Below are 26,928 nucleotides of genomic sequence, written 5' to 3'. Positions count from 1 at the left end.
CTATGTAGACAGTTCTGAATCATGTTTGATAGGCCTATGTAGACAGTTCTGTTTCATGTTTGATAGGCCTATGTAGACTGTTCTGTTCCATGTTTGATAGGCCTATGTAGACAGTTCTGTTTCACGTTTGATAGGCCTATGTAGACAGATCTGTTCCATGTTTGATAGGCATATGTAGAAAGTTCTGTTCCACGTTTGATAGGCCTATGTAGACAGATCTGAATCATGTTTGATAGGCCTATGTAGACAGTTCTGTTTCATGTTTGATAGGCCTATGTAGACTGTTCTGTTCCATGTTTGATAGGCCTATGTAGACAGTTCTGTTTCACGTTTGATAGGCCTATGTAGACAGATCTGTTCCACGTTTGATAGGCCTATGTAGACAGTTCTGTTCCACGTTTGATAGGCCTATGCAGACAGATCTGAATCATGTTTGATAGGCCTATGTAGACAGTTCTGTTCCATGTTTGATAGGCCTATGTAGACAGTTCTGTTTCATGTTTGATAGGCCTATGTAGACAGTTCTGTTCCATGTTTGATAGGCCTATGTAGACAGTTCTGAATCATGTTTGCTAGGCCTATGTAGACAGTTCTGTTCCATGTTTGATAGGCCTAAGTAGACAGTTCTGTTCGTTGTTTGATCGGCCTATGTAGACAGTTCTGTTTCATGTTTGATAGGCCTATGTAGACAGTTCTGTTCCATGTTTGATAGGCCTATGTAGACAGTTCTGTTCCATGTTTGATAGGCCTATGTAGACAGTTCTGAAACATGTTTGATAGGCCTATGTAGACAGTTCTGAAACATGTTTGATAGGCCTATGTAGACAGTTCTGAATCATGTTTGATAGGTCTATGTAGACAGTTCTGTTCCATGTTTGATAGGCCTATGTAGACTGTTTTGTTCCATGTTTGATAGGCCTACGTAGACAGTTCTGTTTCATGTTTGATAGTCCTATGTAGACAGTTCTGTTCCATGTTTGATAGGCCTATGTAGACAGTTCTGTTTCATGTTTGATAGGCCTATGTAGACAGTTCTGAATCATGTTTGATAGGTCTATGTAGACAGTTCTGTTCCATGTTTGATAGGCCTATGTAGACAGTTCTGTTTCATGTTTGATAGGCCTATGTAGACAGTTCTGCCCCATGTTTGATAGGCCTATGTAGACAGTTCTGAATCATGTTTGATAGGTCTATGTAGACAGTTCTGTTCCATGTTTGATAGGCCTATGTAGACAGTTCTGTTCCATGTTTGATAGGCCTATGTAGACAGTTCTGTTCCATGTTTGATAGGCCTATGTAGACAGTTCTGAATCATGTTTGATAGGCCTATGTAGACAGTTCTGTTTCATGTTTGATAGGCCTATGTAGACTGTTCTGTTCCATGTTTGATAGGCCTATGTAGACAGTTCTGTTTCACGTTTGATAGGCCTATGTAGACAGATCTGTTCCATGTTTGATAGGCATATGTAGACAGTTCTGTTCCACGTTTGATAGGCCTATGTAGACAGATCTGAATCATGTTTGATAGGCCTATGTAGACAGTTCTGTTTCATGTTTGATAGGCCTATGTAGACTGTTCTGTTCCATGTTTGATAGGCCTATGTAGACAGTTCTGTTTCACGTTTGATAGGCCTATGTAGACAGATCTGTTCCACGTTTGATAGGCCTATGTTGACAGTTCTGTTCCACGTTTGATAGGCCTATGTAGACAGATCTGAATCATGTTTGATAGGCCTATGTAGACAGTTCTGTTTCATGTTTGATAGGCCTATGTAGACAGTTCTGTTTCATGTTTGATAGGCCTATGTAGACAGTTCTGTTCCATGTTTGATAGGCCTATGTAGACAGTTCTGAATCATGTTTGCTAGGCCTATGTAGACAGTTCTGTTCCATGTTTGATAGGCCTAAGTAGACAGTTCTGTTCGTTGTTTGATCGGCCTATGTAGACAGTTCTGTTTCATGTTTGATAGGCCTATGTAGACAGTTCTGTTCCATGTTTGATAGGCCTATGTAGACAGTTCTGTTCCATGTTTGATAGGCCTATGTAGACAGATCTGAAAAATGTTTGATAGGCCTATGTAGACAGTTCTGAAACATGTTTGATAGGCCTATGTAGACAGTTCTGAATCATGTTTGATAGGTCTATGTAGACAGTTCTGTTCCATGTTTGATAGGCCTATGTAGACTGTTTTGTTCCATGTTTGATAGGCCTACGTAGACAGTTCTGTTTCATGTTTGATAGTCCTATGTAGACAGTTCTGTTCCATGTTTGATAGGCCTATGTAGACAGTTCTGTTTCATGTTTGATAGGCCTATGTAGACAGTTCTGAATCATGTTTGATAGGTCTATGTATACAGTTCTATTCCATGTTTGATAGGCCTATGTAGACAGTTCTGTTCCATGTTTGATAGGCCTATGTAGACAGTTCTGTTTCATGTTTGATAGGCCTATGTAGACAGTTCTGAATCATGTTTGATAGGCCTATGTAGACAGTTCTGTTTCGTGTTTGAATGGCCTATGTAGACATTTCTGTTTCATGTTTGATAGGCCTATGTAGACAGTTCTGTTCCATGTTTGATAGGCCTATGTAGACAGTTCTGTTCCATGTTTGATAGGCCTATGTAGACAGTTCTGAAACATGTTTGATAGGCCTATGTAGACAGTTCTGAAACATGTTTGATAGGCCTATGTAGACAGTTCTGAATCATGTTTGATAGGTCTATGTAGACAGTTCTGTTCCATGTTTGATAGGCCTATGTAGACTGTTTTGTTCCATGTTTGATAGGCCTACGTAGACAGTTCTGTTTCATGTTTGATAGTCCTATGTAGACAGTTCTGTTCCATGTTTGATAGGCCTATGTAGACAGTTCTGTTTCATGTTTGATAGGCCTATGTAGACAGTTCTGAATCATGTTTGATAGGTCTATGTAGACAGTTCTGTTCCATGTTTGATAGGCCTATGTAGACAGTTCTGTTCCATGTTTGATAGGCCTATGTAGACAGTTCTGTTTCATGTTTGATAGGCCTATGTAGACAGTTCTGAATCATGTTTGATAGGCCTATGTAGACAGTTCTGTTTCGTGTTTGAAAGGCCTATGTAGACATTTCTGTTTCATGTTTGATAGGCCTATGTAGACAGTTCTGTTCCATGTTTGATAGGCCTATGTAGACAGTTCTGTTCCATGTTTGATAGGCCTATGTAGACAGTTCTGAAACATGTTTGATAGGCCTATGTAGACAGTTCTGAAACATGTTTGATAGGCCTATGTAGACAGTTCTGAATCATGTTTGATAGGTCTATGTAGACAGTTCTGTTCCATGTTTGATAGGCCTATGTAGACTGTTTTGTTCCATGTTTGATAGGCCTACGTAGACAGTTCTGTTTCATGTTTGATAGTCCTATGTAGACAGTTCTGTTCCATGTTTGATAGGCCTATGTAGACAGTTCTGTTCCATGTTTGAAAGGCCTATGTAGACAGATCTGAAAAATGTTTGATAGGCCTATGTAGACAGTTCTGAAACATGTTTGATAGGCCTATGTAGACAGTTCTGAAACATGTTTGATAGGCCTATGTAGACAGTTCTGAAACATGTTTGATAGGCCTATGTAGACAGTTCTGAATCATGTTTGATAGGCCTATGTAGACAGTTCTGTTTCGTGTTTGAATGGCCTATGTAGACATTTCTGTTTCATGTTTGATAGGCCTATGTAGACAGTTCTGTTCCATGTTTGATAGGCCTATGTAGACAGTTCTGTTCCATGTTTGATAGGCCTATGTAGACAGTTCTGAAACATGTTTGATAGGCCTATGTAGACAGTTCTGAAACATGTTTGATAGGCCTATGTAGACAGTTCTGAATCATGTTTGATAGGTCTATGTAGACAGTTCTGTTCCATGTTTGATAGGCCTATGTAGACTGTTTTGTTCCATGTTTGATAGGCCTACGTAGACAGTTCTGTTTCATGTTTGATAGTCCTATGTAGACAGTTCTGTTCCATGTTTGATAGGCCTATGTAGACAGTTCTGTTTCATGTTTGATAGGCCTATGTAGACAGTTCTGAATCATGTTTGATAGGTCTATGTAGACAGTTCTGTTCCATGTTTGATAGGCCTATGTAGACAGTTCTGTTCCATGTTTGATAGGCCTATGTAGACAGTTCTGTTTCATGTTTGATAGGCCTATGTAGACAGTTCTGAATCATGTTTGATAGGCCTATGTAGACAGTTCTGTTTCGTGTTTGAAAGGCCTATGTAGACATTTCTGTTTCATGTTTGATAGGCCTATGTAGACAGTTCTGTTCCATGTTTGATAGGCCTATGTAGACAGTTCTGTTCCATGTTTGATAGGCCTATGTAGACAGTTCTGAAACATGTTTGATAGGCCTATGTAGACAGTTCTGAAACATGTTTGATAGGCCTATGTAGACAGTTCTGAATCATGTTTGATAGGTCTATGTAGACAGTTCTGTTCCATGTTTGATAGGCCTATGTAGACTGTTTTGTTCCATGTTTGATAGGCCTACGTAGACAGTTCTGTTTCATGTTTGATAGTCCTATGTAGACAGTTCTGTTCCATGTTTGATAGGCCTATGTAGACAGTTCTGTTCCATGTTTGATAGGCCTATGTAGACAGTTCTGAAACATGTTTGATAGGCCTATGTAGACAGTTCTGAAACATGTTTGATAGGCCTATGTAGACAGTTCTGAATCATGTTTGATAGGTCTATGTAGACAGTTCTGTTCCATGTTTGATAGGCCTATGTAGACTGTTTTGTTCCATGTTTGATAGGCCTACGTAGACAGTTCTGTTTCATGTTTGATAGTCCTATGTAGACAGTTCTGTTCCATGTTTGATAGGCCTATGTAGACAGTTCTGTTTCATGTTTGATAGGCCTATGTAGACAGTTCTGAATCATGTTTGATAGGCCTATGTAGACTGTTCTGTTCCATGTTTGATAGGCCTACGTAGACAGTTCTGTTTCATGTTTGATAGGCCTATGTAGACAGTTCTGCTCCATGTTTGATAGGCCTATGTAGACAGTTCTGAATCATGTTTGATAGGCCTATGTAGACAGTTCTGTTCCATGTTTGATAGGCCTATGTAGACAGTTCTGTTCCATGTTTGATAGGCCTATGTAGACAGTTCTGTTCCATGTTTGATAGGCCTATGTAGACAGTTCTGAAACATGTTTGATAGGCCTATGTAGACAGTTCTGTTTCATGTTTGATAGGCCTATGTAGACTGTTCTGTTCCATGTTTGATAGGCCTATGTAGACAGTTCTGTTTCACGTTTGATAGGCCTATGTAGACAGATCTGTTCCATGTTTGATAGGCATATGTAGACAGTTCTGTTCCACGTTTGATAGGCCTATGTAGACAGATCTGAATCATGTTTGATAGGCCTATGTAGACAGTTCTGTTTCATGTTTGATAGGCCTATGTAGACTGTTCTGTTCCATGTTTGATAGGCCTATGTAGACAGTTCTGTTTCACGTTTGATAGGCCTATGTAGACAGATCTGTTCCACGTTTGATAGGCCTATGTAGACAGATCTGAATCATGTTTGATAGGCCTATGTAGACAGTTCTGTTTCATGTTTGATAGGCCTATGTAGACAGTTCTGTTTCATGTTTGATAGGCCTATGTAGACAGTTCTGTTTCATGTTTGATAGGCCTATGTAGACTGTTCTGTTCCATGTTTGATAGGCCTATGTAGACAGTTCTGTTTCACATTTGATAGGCCTATGTAGACAGATCTGTTCCACGTTTGATAGGCCTATGTAGACAGTTCTGTTCCACGTTTGATAGGCCTATGTAGACAGATCTGAATCATGTTTGATAGGCCTATGTAGACAGTTCTGTTTCATGTTTGATAGGCCTATGTAGACAGTTCTGTTTCATGTTTGATAGGCCTATGTAGACAGTTCTGTTCCATGTTTGATAGGCCTATGTAGACAGTTCTGAATCATGTTTGCTAGGCCTATGTAGACAGTTCTGTTCCATGTTTGATAGGCCTAAGTAGACAGTTCTGTTCGTTGTTTGATCGGCCTATGTAGACAGTTCTGTTTCATGTTTGATAGGCCTATGTAGACAGTTCTGTTCCATGTTTGATAGGCCTATGTAGACAGTTCTGTTCCATGTTTGATAGGCCTATGTAGACAGTTCTGAAACATGTTTGATAGGCCTATGTAGACAGTTCTGAAACATGTTTGATAGGCCTATGTAGACAGTTCTGAATCATGTTTGATAGGTCTATGTAGACAGTTCTGTTCCATGTTTGATAGGCCTATGTAGACTGTTTTGTTCCATGTTTGATAGGCCTACGTAGACAGTTCTGTTTCATGTTTGATAGTCCTATGTAGACAGTTCTGTTCCATGTTTGATAGGCCTATGTAGACAGTTCTGTTTCATGTTTGATAGGCCTATGTAGACAGTTCTGAATCATGTTTGATAGGTCTATGTAGACAGTTCTGTTCCATGTTTGATAGGCCTATGTAGACAGTTCTGTTTCATGTTTGATAGGCCTATGTAGACAGTTCTGCCCCATGTTTGATAGGCCTATGTAGACAGTTCTGAATCATGTTTGATAGGTCTATGTAGACAGTTCTGTTCCATGTTTGATAGGCCTATGTAGACAGTTCTGTTCCATGTTTGATAGGCCTATGTAGACAGTTCTGTTCCATGTTTGATAGGCCTATGTAGACAGTTCTGAATCATGTTTGATAGGCCTATGTAGACAGTTCTGTTTCATGTTTGATAGGCCTATGTAGACTGTTCTGTTCCATGTTTGATAGGCCTATGTAGACAGTTCTGAATCATGTTTGATAGGCCTATGTAGACAGTTCTGTTTCATGTTTGATAGGCCTATGTAGACTGTTCTGTTCCATGTTTGATAGGCCTATGTAGACAGTTCTGTTTCACGTTTGATAGGCCTATGTAGACAGATCTGTTCCATGTTTGATAGGCATATGTAGACAGTTCTGTTCCACGTTTGATAGGCCTATGTAGACAGATCTGGATCATGTTTGATAGGCCTATGTAGACAGTTCTGTTTCATGTTTGATAGGCCTATGTAGACTGTTCTGTTCCATGTTTGATAGGCCTATGTAGACAGTTCTGTTTCACGTTTGATAGGCCTATGTAGACAGATCTGTTCCACGTTTGATAGGCCTATGTAGACAGTTCTGTTCCACGTTTGATAGGCCTATGTAGACAGATCTGAATCATGTTTGATAGGCCTATGTAGACAGTTCTGTTTCATGTTTGATAGGCCTATGTAGACAGTTCTGTTTCATGTTTGATAGGCCTATGTAGACAGTTCTGTTTCATGTTTGATAGGCCTATGTAGACTGTTCTGTTCCATGTTTGATAGGCCTATGTAGACAGTTCTGTTTCACGTTTGATAGGCCTATGTAGACAGATCTGTTCCACGTTTGATAGGCCTATGTAGACAGTTCTGTTCCACGTTTGATAGGCCTATGTAGACAGATCTGAATCATGTTTGATAGGCCTATGTAGACAGTTCTGTTTCATGTTTGATAGGCCTATGTAGACAGTTCTGTTTCATGTTTGATAGGCCTATGTAGACAGTTCTGTTCCATGTTTGATAGGCCTATGTAGACAGTTCTGAATCATGTTTGCTAGGCCTATGTAGACAGTTCTGTTCCATGTTTGATAGGCCTAAGTAGACAGTTCTGTTCGTTGTTTGATCGGCCTATGTAGACAGTTCTGTTTCATGTTTGATAGGCCTATGTAGACAGTTCTGTTCCATGTTTGATAGGCCTATGTAGACAGTTCTGTTCCATGTTTGATAGGCCTATGTAGACAGTTCTGAAACATGTTTGATAGGCCTATGTAGACAGTTCTGAAACATGTTTGATAGGCCTATGTAGACAGTTCTGAATCATGTTTGATAGGTCTATGTAGACAGTTCTGTTCCATGTTTGATAGGCCTATGTAGACTGTTTTGTTCCATGTTTGATAGGCCTACGTAGACAGTTCTGTTTCATGTTTGATAGTCCTATGTAGACAGTTCTGTTCCATGTTTGATAGGCCTATGTAGACAGTTCTGTTTCATGTTTGATAGGCCTATGTAGACAGTTCTGAATCATGTTTGATAGGTCTATGTAGACAGTTCTGTTCCATGTTTGATAGGCCTATGTAGACAGTTCTGTTTCATGTTTGATAGGCCTATGTAGACAGTTCTGCCCCATGTTTGATAGGCCTATGTAGACAGTTCTGAATCATGTTTGATAGGTCTATGTAGACAGTTCTGTTCCATGTTTGATAGGCCTATGTAGACAGTTCTGTTCCATGTTTGATAGGCCTATGTAGACAGTTCTGTTCCATGTTTGATAGGCCTATGTAGACAGTTCTGAATCATGTTTGATAGGCCTATGTAGACAGTTCTGTTTCATGTTTGATAGGCCTATGTAGACTGTTCTGTTCCATGTTTGATAGGCCTATGTAGACAGTTCTGTTTCACGTTTGATAGGCCTATGTAGACAGATCTGTTCCATGTTTGATAGGCATATGTAGACAGTTCTGTTCCACGTTTGATAGGCCTATGTAGACAGATCTGAATCATGTTTGATAGGCCTATGTAGACAGTTCTGTTTCATGTTTGATAGGCCTATGTAGACTGTTCTGTTCCATGTTTGATAGGCCTATGTAGACAGTTCTGTTTCACGTTTGATAGGCCTATGTAGACAGATCTGTTCCACGTTTGATAGGCCTATGTAGACAGTTCTGTTCCACGTTTGATAGGCCTATGTAGACAGATCTGAATCATGTTTGATAGGCCTATGTAGACAGTTCTGTTTCATGTTTGATAGGCCTATGTAGACAGTTCTGTTTCATGTTTGATAGGCCTATGTAGACAGTTCTGTTCCATGTTTGATAGGCCTATGTAGACAGTTCTGAATCATGTTTGCTAGGCCTATGTAGACAGTTCTGTTCCATGTTTGATAGGCCTAAGTAGACAGTTCTGTTCGTTGTTTGATCGGCCTATGTAGACAGTTCTGTTTCATGTTTGATAGGCCTATGTAGACAGTTCTGTTCCATGTTTGATAGGCCTATGTAGACAGTTCTGTTCCATGTTTGATAGGCCTATGTAGACAGTTCTGAAAAATGTTTGATAGGCCTATGTAGACAGTTCTGAAACATGTTTGATAGGCCTATGTAGACAGTTCTGAATCATGTTTGATAGGTCTATGTAGACAGTTCTGTTCCATGTTTGATAGGCCTATGTAGACTGTTTTGTTCCATGTTTGATAGGCCTACGTAGACAGTTCTGTTTCATGTTTGATAGTCCTATGTAGACAGTTCTGTTCCATGTTTGATAGGCCTATGTAGACAGTTCTGTTTCATGTTTGATAGGCCTATGTAGACAGTTCTGAATCATGTTTGATAGGTCTATGTATACAGTTCTGTTCCATGTTTGATAGGCCTATGTAGACAGTTCTGTTCCATGTTTGATAGGCCTATGTAGACAGTTCTGTTTCATGTTTGATAGGCCTATGTAGACAGTTCTGAATCATGTTTGATAGGCCTATGTAGACAGTTCTGTTTCGTGTTTGAATGGCCTATGTAGACATTTCTGTTTCATGTTTGATAGGCCTATGTAGACAGTTCTGTTCCATGTTTGATAGGCCTATGTAGACAGTTCTGTTCCATGTTTGATAGGCCTATGTAGACAGTTCTGAAACATGTTTGATAGGCCTATGAAGACAGTTCTGAAACATGTTTGATAGGCCTATGTAGACAGTTCTGAATCATGTTTGATAGGTCTATGTAGACAGTTCTGTTCCATGTTTGATAGGCCTATGTAGACTGTTTTGTTCCATGTTTGATAGGCCTACGTAGACAGTTCTGTTTCATGTTTGATAGTCCTATGTAGACAGTTCTGTTCCATGTTTGATAGGCCTATGTAGACAGTTCTGTTTCATGTTTGATAGGCCTATGTAGACAGTTCTGAATCATGTTTGATAGGTCTATGTAGACAGTTCTGTTCCATGTTTGATAGGCCTATGTAGACAGTTCTGTTCCATGTTTGATAGGCCTATGTAGACAGTTCTGTTTCATGTTTGATAGGCCTATGTAGACAGTTCTGAATCATGTTTGATAGGCCTATGTAGACAGTTCTGTTTCGTGTTTGAAAGGCCTATGTAGACATTTCTGTTTCATGTTTGATAGGCCTATGTAGACAGTTCTGTTCCATGTTTGATAGGCCTATGTAGACAGTTCTGTTCCATGTTTGATAGGCCTATGTAGACAGTTCTGAAACATGTTTGATAGGCCTATGTAGACAGTTCTGTTTCATGTTTGATAGGCCTATGTAGACAGTTCTGTTTCATGTTTGATAGGCCTATGTTGACAGTTCTGTTTCATGTTTGATAGGCCTATGTAGACTGTTCTGTTCCATGTTTGATAGGCCTATGTAGACAGTTCTGTTTCACGTTTGATAGGCCTATGTAGACAGATCTGTTCCACGTTTGATAGGCCTATGTAGACAGTTCTGTTCCACGTTTGATAGGCCTATGTAGACAGATCTGAATCATGTTTGATAGGCCTATGTAGACAGTTCTGTTTCATGTTTGATAGGCCTATGTAGACAGTTCTGTTTCATGTTTGATAGGCCTATGTAGACAGTTCTGTTCCATGTTTGATAGGCCTATGTAGACAGTTCTGAATCATGTTTGCTAGGCCTATGTAGACAGTTCTGTTCCATGTTTGATAGGCCTAAGTAGACAGTTCTATTCGTTGTTTGATCGGCCTATGTAGACAGTTCTGTTTCATGTTTGATAGGCCTATGTAGACAGTTCTGTTCCATGTTTGATAGGCCTATGTAGACAGTTCTGTTCCATGTTTGATAGGCCTATGTAGACAGTTCTGAAACATGTTTGATAGGCCTATGTAGACAGTTCTGAAACATGTTTGATAGGCCTATGTAGACAGTTCTGAATCATGTTTGATAGGTCTATGTAGACAGTTCTGTTCCATGTTTGATAGGCCTATGTAGACTGTTTTGTTCCATGTTTGATAGGCCTACGTAGACAGTTCTGTTTCATGTTTGATAGTCCTATGTAGACAGTTCTGTTCCATGTTTGATAGGCCTATGTAGACAGTTCTGTTTCATGTTTGATAGGCCTATGTAGACAGTTCTGAATCATGTTTGATAGGTCTATGTAGACAGTTCTGTTCCATGTTTGATAGGCCTATGTAGACAGTTCTGTTTCATGTTTGATAGGCCTATGTAGACAGTTCTGCCCCATGTTTGATAGGCCTATGTAGACAGTTCTGAATCATGTTTGATAGGTCTATGTAGACAGTTCTGTTCCATGTTTGATAGGCCTATGTAGACAGTTCTGTTCCATGTTTGATAGGCCTATGTAGACAGTTCTGTTCCATGTTTGATAGGCCTATGTAGACAGTTCTGAATCATGTTTGATAGGCCTATGTAGACAGTTCTGTTTCATGTTTGATAGGCCTATGTAGACTGTTCTGTTCCATGTTTGATAGGCCTATGTAGACAGTTCTGTTTCACGTTTGATAGGCCTATGTAGACAGATCTGTTCCATGTTTGATAGGCATATGTAGACAGTTCTGTTCCACGTTTGATAGGCCTATGTAGACAGATCTGAATCATGTTTGATAGGCCTATGTAGACAGTTCTGTTTCATGTTTGATAGGCCTATGTAGACTGTTCTGTTCCATGTTTGATAGGCCTATGTAGACAGTTCTGTTTCACGTTTGATAGGCCTATGTAGACAGATCTGTTCCACGTTTGATAGGCCTATGTAGACAGTTCTGTTCCACGTTTGATAGGCCTATGTAGACAGATCTGAATCATGTTTGATAGGCCTATGTAGACAGTTCTGTTTCATGTTTGATAGGCCTATGTAGACAGTTCTGTTTCATGTTTGATAGGCCTATGTAGACAGTTCTGTTCCATGTTTGATAGGCCTATGTAGACAGTTCTGAATCATGTTTGCTAGGCCTATGTAGACAGTTCTGTTCCATGTTTGATAGGCCTAAGTAGACAGTTCTGTTCGTTGTTTGATCGGCCTATGTAGACAGTTCTGTTTCATGTTTGATAGGCCTATGTAGACAGTTCTGTTCCATGTTTGATAGGCCTATGTAGACAGTTCTGTTTCGTGTTTGAATGGCCTATGTAGACATTTCTGTTTCATGTTTGATAGGCCTATGTAGACAGTTCTGTTCCATGTTTGATAGGCCTATGTAGACAGTTCTGTTCCATGTTTGATAGGCCTATGTAGACAGTTCTGAAACATGTTTGATAGGCCTATGAAGACAGTTCTGAAACATGTTTGATAGGCCTATGTAGACAGTTCTGAATCATGTTTGATAGGTCTATGTAGACAGTTCTGTTCCATGTTTGATAGGCCTATGTAGACTGTTTTGTTCCATGTTTGATAGGCCTACGTAGACAGTTCTGTTTCATGTTTGATAGTCCTATGTAGACAGTTCTGTTCCATGTTTGATAGGCCTATGTAGACAGTTCTGTTTCATGTTTGATAGGCCTATGTAGACAGTTCTGAATCATGTTTGATAGGTCTATGTAGACAGTTCTGTTCCATGTTTGATAGGCCTATGTAGACAGTTCTGTTCCATGTTTGATAGGCCTATGTAGACAGTTCTGTTTCATGTTTGATAGGCCTATGTAGACAGTTCTGAATCATGTTTGATAGGCCTATGTAGACAGTTCTGTTTCGTGTTTGAAAGGCCTATGTAGACATTTCTGTTTCATGTTTGATAGGCCTATGTAGACAGTTCTGTTCCATGTTTGATAGGCCTATGTAGACAGTTCTGTTCCATGTTTGATAGGCCTATGTAGACAGTTCTGAAACATGTTTGATAGGCCTATGTAGACAGTTCTGAAACATGTTTGATAGGCCTATGTAGACAGTTCTGAATCATGTTTGATAGGTCTATGTAGACAGTTCTGTTCCATGTTTGATAGGCCCATGTAGACAGTTCTGTTTCATGTTTGATAGGCCTATGTAGACAGTTCTGTTTCATGTTTGATAGTCCTATGTAGACAGTTCTGTTCCATGTTTGATAGGCCTATGTAGACAGTTCTGTTCCATGTTTGATAGGCCTATGTAGACAGTTCTGAATCATGTTTGATAGGTCTATGTAGACAGTTCTGTTCCATGTTTGATAGGCCCATGTAGACAGTTCTGTTCCATGTTTGATAGGCCTATGTAGACAGTTCTGAATCATGTTTGATAGGCCTATGTAGACAGTTCTGTTCCATGTTTGATAGGCCTATGTAGACTGTTCTGTTCCATGTTTGATAGGCCTACGTAGACAGTTCTGTTTCATGTTTGATAGTCCTATGTAGACAGTTCTGTTCCATGTTTGATAGGCCTATGTAGACAGTTCTGTTTCATGTTTGATAGGCCTATGTAGACAGTTCTGAATCATGTTTGATAGGGCTATGTAGACAGTTCTGTTCCATGTTTGATAGGCCCATGTAGACAGTTCTGTTTCATGTTTGATAGGCCTATGTAGACAGTTCTGAATCATGTTTGATAGGCCTATGTAGACAGTTCTGTTCCATGTTTGATAGGCCCATGTAGACAGTTCTGTTTCATGTTTGATAGGCCTATGTAGACAGTTCTGAATCATGTTTGATAGGCCTATGTAGACAGTTCTGTTCCATGTTTGATAGGCCTATGTAGACAGTTCTGTTCCATGTTTGATAGGCCTATGTAGACAGTTCTGAATCATGTTTGATAGGCCTATGTAGACAGTTCTGTTTCATGTTTGATAGGCCTATGTAGACAGTTCTGTTCCATGTTTGATAGGCCTATGTAGACAGTTCTGTTTCACGTTTGATAGGCCTATGTAGACAGATCTGTTCCATGTTTGATAGGCATATGTAGACAGTTCTGTTCCACGTTTGATAGGCCTATGTAGACAGATCTGAATCATGTTTGATAGGCCTATGTAGACAGTTCTGTTTCATGTTTGATAGGCCTATGTAGACTGTTCTGTTCCATGTTTGATAGGCCTATGTAGACAGTTCTGTTTCACGTTTGATAGGCCTATGTAGACAGATCTGTTCCACGTTTGATAGGCCTATGTAGACAGTTCTGTTCCACGTTTGATAGGCCTATGTAGACAGATCTGAATCATGTTTGATAGGCCTATGTAGACAGTTCTGTTTCATGTTTGATAGGCCTATGTAGACAGTTCTGTTTCATGTTTGATAGGCCTATGTAGACAGTTCTGTTCCATGTTTGATAGGCCTATGTAGACAGTTCTGAATCATGTTTGCTAGGCCTATGTAGACAGTTCTGTTCCATGTTTGATAGGCCTAAGTAGACAGTTCTGTTCGTTGTTTGATCGGCCTATGTAGACAGTTCTGTTTCATGTTTGATAGGCCTATGTAGACAGTTCTGTTCCATGTTTGATAGGCCTATGTAGACAGTTCTGTTCCATGTTTGATAGGCCTATGTAGACAGTTCTGAAACATGTTTGATAGGCCTATGTAGACAGTTCTGAAACATGTTTGATAGGCCTATGTAGACAGTTCTGAATCATGTTTGATAGGTCTATGTAGACAGTTCTGTTCCATGTTTGATAGGCCTATGTAGACTGTTTTGTTCCATGTTTGATAGGCCTACGTAGACAGTTCTGTTTCATGTTTGATAGTCCTATGTAGACAGTTCTGTTCCATGTTTGATAGGCCTATGTAGACAGTTCTGTTTCATGTTTGATAGGCCTATGTAGACAGTTCTGAATCATGTTTGATAGGTCTATGTAGACAGTTCTGTTCCATGTTTGATAGGCCTATGTAGACAGTTCTGTTCCATGTTTGATAGGCCTATGTAGACAGTTCTGCCCCATGTTTGATAGGCCTATGTAGACAGTTCTGAATCATGTTTGATAGGTCTATGTAGACAGTTCTGTTCCATGTTTGATAGGCCTATGTAGACAGTTCTGTTCCATGTTTGATAGGCCTATGTAGACAGTTCTGTTCCATGTTTGATAGGCCTATGTAGACAGTTCTGAATCATGTTTGATAGGCCTATGTAGACAGTTCTGTTTCATGTTTGATAGGCCTATGTAGACTGTTCTGTTCCATGTTTGATAGGCCTATGTAGACAGTTCTGTTTCACGTTTGATAGGCCTATGTAGACAGATCTGTTCCATGTTTGATAGGCATATGTAGACAGTTCTGTTCCACGTTTGATAGGCCTATGTAGACAGATCTGAATCATGTTTGATAGGCCTATGTAGACAGTTCTGTTTCATGTTTGATAGGCCTATGTAGACTGTTCTGTTCCATGTTTGATAGGCCTATGTAGACAGTTCTGTTTCACGTTTGATAGGCCTATGTAGACAGATCTGTTCCACGTTTGATAGGCCTATGTAGACAGTTCTGTTCCACGTTTGATAGGCCTATGTAGACAGATCTGAATCATGTTTGATAGGCCTATGTAGACAGTTCTGTTTCATGTTTGATAGGCCTATGTAGACAGTTCTGTTTCATGTTTGATAGGCCTATGTAGACAGTTCTGTTCCATGTTTGATAGGCCTATGTAGACAGTTCTGAATCATGTTTGCTAGGCCTATGTAGACAGTTCTGTTCCATGTTTGATAGGCCTAAGTAGACAGTTCTGTTCGTTGTTTGATCGGCCTATGTAGACAGTTCTGTTTCATGTTTGATAGGCCTATGTAGACAGTTCTGTTCCATGTTTGATAGGCCTATGTAGACAGTTCTGTTCCATGTTTGATAGGCCTATGTAGACAGTTCTGAAAAATGTTTGATAGGCCTATGTAGACAGTTCTGAAACATGTTTGATAGGCCTATGTAGACAGTTCTGAATCATGTTTGATAGGTCTATGTAGACAGTTCTGTTCCATGTTTGATAGGCCTATGTAGACTGTTTTGTTCCATGTTTGATAGGCCTACGTAGACAGTTCTGTTTCATGTTTGATAGTCCTATGTAGACAGTTCTGTTCCATGTTTGATAGGCCTATGTAGACAGTTCTGTTTCATGTTTGATAGGCCTATGTAGACAGTTCTGAATCATGTTTGATAGGTCTATGTAGACAGTTCTGTTCCATGTTTGATAGGCCTATGTAGACAGTTCTGTTCCATGTTTGATAGGCCTATGTAGACAGTTCTGTTTCATGTTTGATAGGCCTATGTAGACAGTTCTGAATCATGTTTGATAGGCCTATGTAGACAGTTCTGTTTCGTGTTTGAATGGCCTATGTAGACATTTCTGTTTCATGTTTGATAGGCCTATGTAGACAGTTCTGTTCCATGTTTGATAGGCCTATGTAGACAGTTCTGTTCCATGTTTGATAGGCCTATGTAGACAGTTCTGAAACATGTTTGATAGGCCTATGTAGACAGTTCTGAAACATGTTTGATAGGCCTATGTAGACAGTTCTGAATCATGTTTGATAGGCCTATGTAGACAGTTCTGTTCCATGTTTGATAGGCCTATGTAGACTGTTCTGTTCCATGTTTGATAGGCCTACGTAGACAGTTCTGTTTCATGTTTGATAGGCCTATGTAGACAGTTCTGTTCCATGTTTGATAGGCCTATGTAGACAGTTCTGTTTCATGTTTGATAGGCCTATGTAGACAGTTCTGAATCATGTTTGATAGGTCTATGTAGACAGTTCTGTTCCATGTTTGATAGGCCTATGTAGACAGTTCTGTTCCATGTTTGATAGGCCTATGTAGACAGTTCTGTTCCATGTTTGATAGGCCTATGTAGACAGTTCTGAATCATGTTTGATAGGCCTATGTAGACAGTTCTGTTTCGTGTTTGAAAGGCCTATGTAGACATTTCTGTTTCATGTTTGATAGGCCTATGTAGACAGTTCTGTTCCATGTTTGATAGGCCTATGTAGACAGTTCTGTTCCATGTTTGATAGGCCTATGTAGACAGTTCTGAAACATGTTTGATAGGCCTATGTAGACAGTTCTGTTTCATGTTTGATAGGCCTATGTAGACAGTTCTGTTTCATGTTTGATAGGCCTATGTTGACAGTTCTGTTTCATGTTTGATAGGCCTATGTAGACAGTTCTGTTCCATGTTTGATAGGCCTATGTAGACAGTTCTGTTTCACGTTTGATAGGCCTATGTAGACAGATCTGTTCCACGTTTGATAGGCCTATGTAGACAGTTCTGTTCCACGTTTGATAGGCCTATGTAGACAGATCTGAATCATGTTTGATAGGCCTATGTAGACAGTTCTGTTTCATGTTTGATAGGCCTATGTAGACAGTTCTGTTTCATGTTTGATAGGCCTATGTAGACAGTTCTGTTCCATGTTTGATAGGCCTATGTAGACAGTTCTGAATCATGTTTGCTAGGCCTATGTAGACAGTTCTGTTCCATGTTTGATAGGCCTAAGTAGACAGTTCTGTTCGTTGTTTGATCGGCCTATGTAGACAGTTCTGTTTCATGTTTGATAGGCCTATGTAGACAGTTCTGTTCCATGTTTGATAGGCCTATGTAGACAGTTCTGTTCCATGTTTGATAGGCCTATGTAGACAGTTCTGAAACATGTTTGATAGGCCTATGTAGACAGTTCTGAAACATGTTTGATAGGCCTATGTAGACAGTTCTGAATCATGTTTGATAGGTCTATGTAGACAGTTCTGTTCCATGTTTGATAGGCCTATGTAGACTGTTTTGTTCCATGTTTGATAGGCCTACGTAGACAGTTCTGTTTCATGTTTGATAGTCCTATGTAGACAGTTCTGTTCCATGTTTGATAGGCCTATGTAGACAGTTCTGTTTCATGTTTGATAGGCCTATGTAGACAGTTCTGAATCATGTTTGATAGGTCTATGTAGACAGTTCTGTTCCATGTTTGATAGGCCTATGTAGACAGTTCTGTTTCATGTTTGATAGGCCTATGTAGACAGTTCTGCCCCATGTTTGATAGGCCTATGTAGACAGTTCTGAATCATGTTTGATAGGTCTATGTAGACAGTTCTGTTCCATGTTTGATAGGCCTATGTAGACAGTTCTGTTCCATGTTTGATAGGCCTATGTAGACAGTTCTGTTCCATGTTTGATAGGCCTATGTAGACAGTTCTGAATCATGTTTGATAGGCCTATGTAGACAGTTCTGTTTCATGTTTGATAGGCCTATGTAGACTGTTCTGTTCCATGTTTGATAGGCCTATGTAGACAGTTCTGTTTCACGTTTGATAGGCCTATGTAGACAGATCTGTTCCATGTTTGATAGGCATATGTAGAAAGTTCTGTTCCACGTTTGATAGGCCTATGTAGACAGTTCTGAATCATGTTTGATAGGCCTATGTAGACAGTTCTGTTTCATGTTTGATAGGCCTATGTAGACTGTTCTGTTCCATGTTTGATAGGCCTATGTAGACAGTTCTGTTTCACGTTTGATAGGCCTATGTAGACAGATCTGTTCCACGTTTGATAGGCCTATGTAGACAGTTCTGTTCCACGTTTGATAGGCCTATGTAGACAGATCTGAATCATGTTTGATAGGCCTATGTAGACAGTTCTGTTTCATGTTTGATAGGCCTATGTAGACAGTTCTGTTTCATGTTTGATAGGCCTATGTAGACAGTTCTGTTCCATGTTTGATAGGCCTATGTAGACAGTTCTGAATCATGTTTGCTAGGCCTATGTAGACAGTTCTGTTCCATGTTTGATAGGCCTAAGTAGACAGTTCTGTTCGTTGTTTGATCGGCCTATGTAGACAGTTCTGTTTCATGTTTGATAGGCCTATGTAGACAGTTCTGTTCCATGTTTGATAGGCCTATGTAGACAGTTCTGTTTCGTGTTTGAATGGCCTATGTAGACATTTCTGTTTCATGTTTGATAGGCCTATGTAGACAGTTCTGTTCCATGTTTGATAGGCCTATGTAGACAGTTCTGTTCCATGTTTGATAGGCCTATGTAGACAGTTCTGAAACATGTTTGATAGGCCTATGAAGACAGTTCTGAAACATGTTTGATAGGCCTATGTAGACAGTTCTGAATCATGTTTGATAGGTCTATGTAGACAGTTCTGTTCCATGTTTGATAGGCCTATGTAGACTGTTTTGTTCCATGTTTGATAGGCCTACGTAGACAGTTCTGTTTCATGTTTGATAGTCCTATGTAGACAGTTCTGTTCCATGTTTGATAGGCCTATGTAGACAGTTCTGTTTCATGTTTGATAGGCCTATGTAGACAGTTCTGAATCATGTTTGATAGGTCTATGTAGACAGTTCTGTTCCATGTTTGATAGGCCTATGTAGACAGTTCTGTTCCATGTTTGATAGGCCTATGTAGACAGTTCTGTTTCATGTTTGATAGGCCTATGTAGACAGTTCTGAATCATGTTTGATAGGCCTATGTAGACAGTTCTGTTTCGTGTTTGAAAGGCCTATGTAGACATTTCTGTTTCATGTTTGATAGGCCTATGTAGACAGTTCTGTTCCATGTTTGATAGGCCTATGTAGACAGTTCTGTTCCATGTTTGATAGGCCTATGTAGACAGTTCTGAAACATGTTTGATAGGCCTATGTAGACAGTTCTGAAACATGTTTGATAGGCCTATGTAGACAGTTCTGAATCATGTTTGATAGGTCTATGTAGACAGTTCTGTTCCATGTTTGATAGGCCTATGTAGACTGTTTTGTTCCATGTTTGATAGGCCTACGTAGACAGTTCTGTTTCATGTTTGATAGGCCTATGTAGACAGTTCTGTTCCATGTTTGATAGGCCTATGTAGACAGTTCTGTTTCATGTTTGATAGGCCTATGTAGACAGTTCTGAATCATGTTTGATAGGTCTATGTAGACAGTTCTGTTCCATGTTTGATAGGCCCATGTAGACAGTTCTGTTTCATGTTTGATAGGCCTATGTAGACAGTTCTGAATCATGTTTGATAGGTCTATGTAGACAGTTCTGTTCCATGTTTGATAGGCCTATGTAGACTGTTTTGTTCCATGTTTGATAGGCCTACGTAGACAGTTCTGTTTCATGTTTGATAGGCCTATGTAGACAGTTCTGTTCCATGTTTGATAGGCCTATGTAGACAGTTCTGTTTCATGTTTGATAGGCCTATGTAGACAGTTCTGAATCATGTTTGATAGGCCTATGTAGACAGTTCTGTTCCATGTTTGATAGGCCCATGTAGACAGTTCTGTTTCATGTTTGATAGGCCTATGTAGACAGTTCTGAATCATGTTTGATAGGCCTATGTAGACAGTTCTGTTCCATGTTTGATAGGCCCATGTAGACAGTTCTGTTTCATGTTTGATAGGCCTATGTAGACAGTTCTGAATCATGTTTGATAGGCCTATGTAGACAGTTCTGTTCCATGTTTGATAGGCCTATGTAGACAGTTCTGTTCCATGTTTGATAGGCCTATGTAGACAGTTCTGAATCATGTTTGATAGGCCTATGTAGACAGTTCTGTTTCATGTTTGATAGGCCTATGTAGACTGTTCTGTTCCATGTTTGATAGGCCTATGTAGACAGTTCTGTTTCACGTTTGATAGGCCTATGTAGACAGATCTGTTCCATGTTTGATAGGCATATGTAGACAGTTCTGTTCCACGTTTGATAGGCCTATGTAGACAGATCTGAATCATGTTTGATAGGCCTATGTAGACAGTTCTGTTTCATGTTTGATAGGCCTATGTAGACTGTTCTGTTCCATGTTTGATAGGCCTATGTAGACAGTTCTGTTTCACGTTTGATAGGCCTATGTAGACAGATCTGTTCCACGTTTGATAGGCCTATGTAGACAGTTCTGTTCCACGTTTGATAGGCCTATGTAGACAGATCTGAATCATGTTTGATAGGCCTATGTAGACAGTTCTGTTTCATGTTTGATAGGCCTATGTAGACAGTTCTGTTTCATGTTTGATAGGCCTATGTAGACAGTTCTGTTTCATGTTTGATAGGCCTATGTAGACTGTTCTGTTCCATGTTTGATAGGCCTATGTAGACAGTTCTGTTTCACGTTTGATAGGCCTATGTAGACAGATCTGTTCCACGTTTGATAGGCCTATGTAGACAGTTCTGTTCCACGTTTGATAGGCCTATGTAGACAGATCTGAATCATGTTTGATAGGCCTATGTAGACAGTTCTGTTTCATGTTTGATAGGCCTATGTAGACAGTTCTGTTTCATGTTTGATAGGCCTATGTAGACAGTTCTGTTCCATGTTTGATAGGCCTATGTAGACAGTTCTGAATCATGTTTGCTAGGCCTATGTAGACAGTTCTGTTCCATGTTTGATAGGCCTAAGTAGACAGTTCTGTTCGTTGTTTGATCGGCCTATGTAGACAGTTCTGTTTCATGTTTGATAGGCCTATGTAGACAGTTCTGTTCCATGTTTGATAGGCCTATGTAGACAGTTCTGTTCCATGTTTGATAGGCCTATGTAGACAGTTCTGAAACATGTTTGATAGGCCTATGTAGACAGTTCTGAAACATGTTTGATAGGCCTATGTAGACAGTTCTGAATCATGTTTGATAGGTCTATGTAGACAGTTCTGTTCCATGTTTGATAGGCCTATGTAGACTGTTTTGTTCCATGTTTGATAGGCCTACGTAGACAGTTCTGTTTCATGTTTGATAGTCCTATGTAGACAGTTCTGTTCCATGTTTGATAGGCCTATGTAGACAGTTCTGTTTCATGTTTGATAGGCCTATGTAGACAGTTCTGAATCATGTTTGATAGGTCTATGTAGACAGTTCTGTTCCATGTTTGATAGGCCTATGTAGACAGTTCTGTTTCATGTTTGATAGGCCTATTTAGACAGTTCTGCCCCATGTTTGATAGGCCTATGTAGACAGTTCTGAATCATGTTTGATAGGTCTATGTAGACAGTTCTGCCCCATGTTTGATAGGCCTATGTAGACAGTTCTGAATCATGTTTGATAGGTCTATGTAGACAGTTCTGTTCCATGTTTGATAGGCCTATGTAGACAGTTCTGTTCCATGTTTGATAGGCCTATGTAGACAGTTCTGTTCCATGTTTGATAGGCCTATGTAGACAGTTCTGAATCATGTTTGATAGGCCTATGTAGACAATTCTGTTTCATGTTTGATAGGCCTATGTAGACTGTTCTGTTCCATGTTTGATAGGCCTATGTAGACAGTTCTGTTTCACGTTTGATAGGCCTATGTAGACAGTTCTGTTCCATGTTTGATAGGCATATGTAGACAGTTCTGTTCCACGTTTGATAGGCCTATGTAGACAGTTCTGAATCATGTTTGATAGGCCTATGTAGACAGTTCTGTTTCATGTTTGATAGGCCTATGTAGACTGTTCTGTTCCATGTTTGATAGGCCTATGTAGACAGTTCTGTTTCACGTTTGATAGGCCTATGTAGACAGATCTGTTCCACGTTTGATAGGCCTATGTAGACAGTTCTGTTCCACGTTTGATAGGCCTATGTAGACAGATCTGAATCATGTTTGATAGGCCTATGTAGACAGTTCTGTTTCATGTTTGATAGGCCTATGTAGACAGTTCTGTTTCATGTTTGATAGGCCTATGTAGACAGTTCTGTTCCATGTTTGATAGGCCTATGTAGACAGTTCTGAATCATGTTTGCTAGGCCTATGTAGACAGTTCTGTTCCATGTTTGATAGGCCTAAGTAGACAGTTCTGTTCGTTGTTTGATCGGCCTATGTAGACAGTTCTGTTTCATGTTTGATAGGCCTATGTAGACAGTTCTGTTCCATGTTTGATAGGCCTATGTAGACAGTTCTGTTCCATGTTTGATAGGCCTATGTAGACAGATCTGAAAAATGTTTGATAGGCCTATGTAGACAGTTCTGAAACATGTTTGATAGGCCTATGTAGACAGTTCTGAATCATGTTTGATAGGTCTATGTAGACAGTTCTGTTCCATGTTTGATAGGCCTATGTAGACTGTTTTGTTCCATGTTTGATAGGCCTACGTAGACAGTTCTGTTTCATGTTTGATAGTCCTATGTAGACAGTTCTGTTCCATGTTTGATAGGCCTATGTAGACAGTTCTGTTTCATGTTTGATAGGCCTATGTAGACAGTTCTGAATCATGTTTGATAGGTCTATGTAGACAGTTCTGTTCCATGTTTGATAGGCCTATGTAGACAGTTCTGTTCCATGTTTGATAGGCCTATGTAGACAGTTCTGTTTCATGTTTGATAGGCCTATGTAGACAGTTCTGAATCATGTTTGATAGGCCTATGTAGACAGTTCTGTTTCGTGTTTGAATGGCCTATGTAGACATTTCTGTTTCATGTTTGATAGGCCTATGTAGACAGTTCTGTTCCATGTTTGATAGGCCTATGTAGACAGTTCTGTTCCATGTTTGATAGGCCTATGTAGACAGTTCTGAAACATGTTTGATAGGCCTATGTAGACAGTTCTGAAACATGTTTGATAGGCCTATGTAGACAGTTCTGAATCATGTTTGATAGGTCTATGTAGACAGTTCTGTTCCATGTTTGATAGGCCTATGTAGACTGTTTTGTTCCATGTTTGATAGGCCTACGTAGACAGTTCTGTTTCATGTTTGATAGTCCTATGTAGACAGTTCTGTTCCATGTTTGATAGGCCTATGTAGACAGTTCTGTTTCATGTTTGATAGGCCTATGTAGACAGTTCTGAATCATGTTTGATAGGTCTATGTAGACAGTTCTGTTCCATGTTTGATAGGCCTATGTAGACAGTTCTGTTCCATGTTTGATAGGCCTATGTAGACAGTTCTGTTTCATGTTTGATAGGCCTATGTAGACAGTTCTGAATCATGTTTGATAGGCCTATGTAGACAGTTCTGTTTCGTGTTTGAAAGGCCTATGTAGACATTTCTGTTTCATGTTTGATAGGCCTATGTAGACAGTTCTGTTCCATGTTTGATAGGCCTATGTAGACAGTTCTGTTCCATGTTTGATAGGCCTATGTAGACAGTTCTGAAACATGTTTGATAGGCCTATGTAGACAGTTCTGAAACATGTTTGATAGGCCTATGTAGACAGTTCTGAATCATGTTTGATAGGTCTATGTAGACAGTTCTGTTCCATGTTTGATAGGCCTATGTAGACTGTTTTGTTCCATGTTTGATAGGCCTACGTAGACAGTTCTGTTTCATGTTTGATAGTCCTATGTAGACAGTTCTGTTCCATGTTTGATAGGCCTATGTAGACAGTTCTGTTTCATGTTTGATAGGCCTATGTATACAGTTCTGAATCATGTTTGATAGGCCTATGTAGACAGTTCTGTTCCATGTTTGATAGGCCTATGTAGACAGTTCTGTTCCATGTTTGATAGGCCTATGTAGACTGTTTTGTTCCATGTTTGATAGGCCTACGTAGACAGTTCTGTTTCATGTTTGATAGTCCTATGTAGACAGTTCTGTTCCATGTTTGATAGGCCTATGTAGACAGTTCTGTTTCATGTTTGATAGGCCTATGTAGACAGTTCTGAATCATGTTTGATAGGTCTATGTAGACAGTTCTGTTCCATGTTTGATAGGCCTATGTAGACAGTTCTGTTTCATGTTTGATAGGCCTATGTAGACAGTTCTGTTTCATGTTTGATAGGCCTATGTAGACAGTTCTGAATCATGTTTGATAGGTCTATGTAGACAGTTCTGTTCCATGTTTGATAGGCCTATGTAGACAGTTCTGTTTCATGTTTGATAGGCCTATTTAGACAGTTCTGCCCCATGTTTGATAGGCCTATGTAGACAGTTCTGAATCATGTTTGATAGGTCTATGTAGACAGTTCTGTTCCATGTTTGATAGGCCTATGTAGACAGTTCTGTTCCATGTTTGATAGGCCTATGTAGACAGTTCTGTTCCATGTTTGATAGGCCTATGTAGACAGTTCTGAATCATGTTTGATAGGCCTATGTAGACAGTTCTGTTTCATGTTTGATAGGCCTATGTAGACTGTTCTGTTCCATGTTTGATAGGCCTATGTAGACAGTTCTGTTTCACGTTTGATAGGCCTATGTAGACAGTTCTGTTCCATGTTTGATAGGCATATGTAGACAGTTCTGTTCCACGTTTGATAGGCCTATGTAGACAGTTCTGAATCATGTTTGATAGGCCTATGTAGACAGTTCTGTTTCATGTTTGATAGGCCTATGTAGACTGTTCTGTTCCATGTTTGATAGGCCTATGTAGACAGTTCTGTTTCACGTTTGATAGGCCTATGTAGACAGATCTGTTCCACGTTTGATAGGCCTATGTAGACAGTTCTGTTCCACGTTTGATAGGCCTATGTAGACAGATCTGAATCATGTTTGATAGGCCTATGTAGACAGTTCTGTTTCATGTTTGATAGGCCTATGTAGACAGTTCTGTTTCATGTTTGATAGGCCTATGTAGACAGTTCTGTTCCATGTTTGATAGGCCTATGTAGACAGTTCTGAATCATGTTTGCTAGGCCTATGTAGACAGTTCTGTTCCATGTTTGATAGGCCTAAGTAGACAGTTCTGTTCGTTGTTTGATCGGCCTATGTAGACAGTTCTGTTTCATGTTTGATAGGCCTATGTAGACAGTTCTGTTCCATGTTTGATAGGCCTATGTAGACAGTTCTGTTCCATGTTTGATATGCCTATGTAGACAGTTCTGAAAAATGTTTGATAGGCCTATGTAGACAGTTCTGAAACATGTTTGATAGGCCTATGTAGACAGTTCTGAATCATGTTTGATAGGTCTATGTAGACAGTTCTGTTCCATGTTTGATAGGCCTATGTAGACTGTTTTGTTCCATGTTTGATAGGCCTACGTAGACAGTTCTGTTTCATGTTTGATAGTCCTATGTAGACAGTTCTGTTCCATGTTTGATAGGCCTATGTAGACAGTTCTGTTTCATGTTTGATAGGCCTATGTAGACAGTTCTGAATCATGTTTGATAGGTCTATGTAGACAGTTCTGTTCCATGTTTGATAGGCCTATGTAGACAGTTCTGTTCCATGTTTGATAGGCCTATGTAGACAGTTCTGTTTCATGTTTGATAGGCCTATGTAGACAGTTCTGAATCATGTTTGATAGGCCTATGTAGACAGTTCTGTTTCGTGTTTGAATGGCCTATGTAGACATTTCTGTTTCATGTTTGATAGGCCTATGTAGACAGTTCTGTTCCATGTTTGATAGGCCTATGTAGACAGTTCTGTTCCATGTTTGATAGGCCTATGTAGACAGTTCTGAAACATGTTTGATAGGCCTATGTAGACAGTTCTGAAACATGTTTGATAGGCCTATGTAGACAGTTCTGAATCATGTTTGATAGGTCTATGTAGACAGTTCTGTTCCATGTTTGATAGGCCTATGTAGACTGTTTTGTTCCATGTTTGATAGGCCTACGTAGACAGTTCTGTTTCATGTTTGATAGTCCTATGTAGACAGTTCTGTTCCATGTTTGATAGGCCTATGTAGACAGTTCTGTTTCATGTTTGATAGGCCTATGTAGACAGTTCTGAATCATGTTTGATAGGTCTATGTAGACAGTTCTGTTCCATGTTTGATAGGCCTATGTAGACAGTTCTGTTCCATGTTTGATAGGCCTATGTAGACAGTTCTGTTTCATGTTTGATAGGCCTATGTAGACCGTTCTGAATCATGTTTGATAGGCCTATGTAGACAGTTCTGTTTCGTGTTTGAAAGGCCTATGTAGACATTTCTGTTTCATGTTTGATAGGCCTATGTAGACAGTTCTGTTCCATGTTTGATAGGCCTATGTAGACAGTTCTGTTCCATGTTTGATAGGCCTATGTAGACAGTTCTGAAACATGTTTGATAGGCCTATGTAGACAGTTCTGAAACATGTTTGATAGGCCTATGTAGACAGTTCTGAATCATGTTTGATAGGTCTATGTAGACAGTTCTGTTCCATGTTTGATAGGCCTATGTAGACTGTTTTGTTCCATGTTTGATAGGC

Source organism: Salmo salar, chromosome ssa10 (genome assembly GCF_905237065.1).
Source record: "Salmo salar chromosome ssa10, Ssal_v3.1, whole genome shotgun sequence".
NCBI lineage: Eukaryota > Metazoa > Chordata > Actinopteri > Salmoniformes > Salmonidae > Salmo > Salmo salar.
The sequence above is the reverse complement of the archived record's forward strand: the minus strand, read 5'-3'. Positions refer to the sequence as shown.